Below are 1,494 nucleotides of genomic sequence, written 5' to 3' on the forward strand. Positions count from 1 at the left end.
TATTATGTAATATGGATTTATTATTTGATATTAAATATAAATTCATATAATAGTATTTTTGAAATTCCTCTGACATTTTCTGCAACTTGTTCTACAGAAAATACCAAACGTACCTTCATAATTTGCATACAATTCAAAATAACAGTTTATGCATTGTATTGTACCTGCCAAATTATAAAGAAAAAATAATTATAAAACAGTCTTCCCTATCAATAAATGGTTCAATTGAGGCTTCAGATATAGTGTTCTTTTCTTTTGAATAACATACTTTTTAATCTTCATTTCTACTTCTAAATCTGTGCATATTTGCTCTGTAATGTACAGATTTTTTCAGATGGAAAATTTCCATTTTTGAAGAATTTCAGTAATTCCCTCATATGCTTTATTACAATGCCCATGTATATGCTTTTATTTTTTAATTACTTACTGGAAAAGTATACTGACTAAGCATCAATAATTCCTTTCATAACACCTAGGCTGGAGAGGTAATAGTTGTACAGATGCTGAAAAACAGTCTCCAGGAGCAGTTGCACAAGTGAGCATGCCACCTGGGACCCAGTACTTTCCCAGGAAGACTCTTCCACTCTCCCATGACTGTGGCTGCTGTTGCTGCCACTGCTGTTTGTGTTGCTATGGCTGCTATTATGGCTGTCAGTCTGAACCCTTTGGTGCCTCGGATGCCTTGAGGAATGAGTGAGTGATGGGTAGCCATGCCAATTGCTCAGTGCTGGTGATGCCTGCCATGTCTCCAGGCTGAGCCTGCATGTGTGTACAGTGCTGCCTGGTGTATCACTACTGTTTCTATGCAGTTCCATTGCCCCATAAGAACCATCTACAAAACACAAATCCAAAGATAAAATTCTAAAAAGTTCAATATGCTGACATCAGAACATTAAACCATGTGTGGGGTCCATTTGAGAGAATGGCCCTGTAAAGCTTCACAGGTATCACTCACAAAGCTTGCCCTGACCCAGAAGTACACAGTGAGTATCATCACATCCATAATGAAGGAATATAAGTATAAAAGCATAAAAAATTTTAATAATTGTGTGAAAGAAATGTGAAGGTTGCTATGACAGAAGATATGGCTATTCTACCAGTAGGTTGGGTCTGGCAATAATCTCATTGTTCTGAACAGGCATATGATAGATGAGGCTTCTAGAAACTTATTGACTGACAGCCATTTTGTCAAACTGCATTCGTCTTCAGATATAAAGGATACTCAGTTTTAGGTGGTTGGCAACATCACAGTTGTTAGAACCTTTTACTACATTTAAGTAAGACCTCAGCAAGTGGATCCAGGCTCTGAAGAGAAGTCATAAGAATGAACATAATCATTGGAACCCTTTCCAACAATGTGGATTCATGAAAGGATTTTAGCCTTTGAGAAACAGGAATACAATTCAATAATCTGAAGAGGAGCACAGATGTGGGCTGAGGATCTTCAACTCTTCAACGCTATCAAATGATAGCAGTATTTGTCACAGGACCTCA

Source organism: Chrysochloris asiatica, unplaced genomic scaffold (assembly GCF_000296735.1).
Source record: "Chrysochloris asiatica unplaced genomic scaffold, ChrAsi1.0 scaffold00108, whole genome shotgun sequence".
Taxonomy (NCBI): Eukaryota; Metazoa; Chordata; class Mammalia; order Afrosoricida; family Chrysochloridae; genus Chrysochloris; species Chrysochloris asiatica.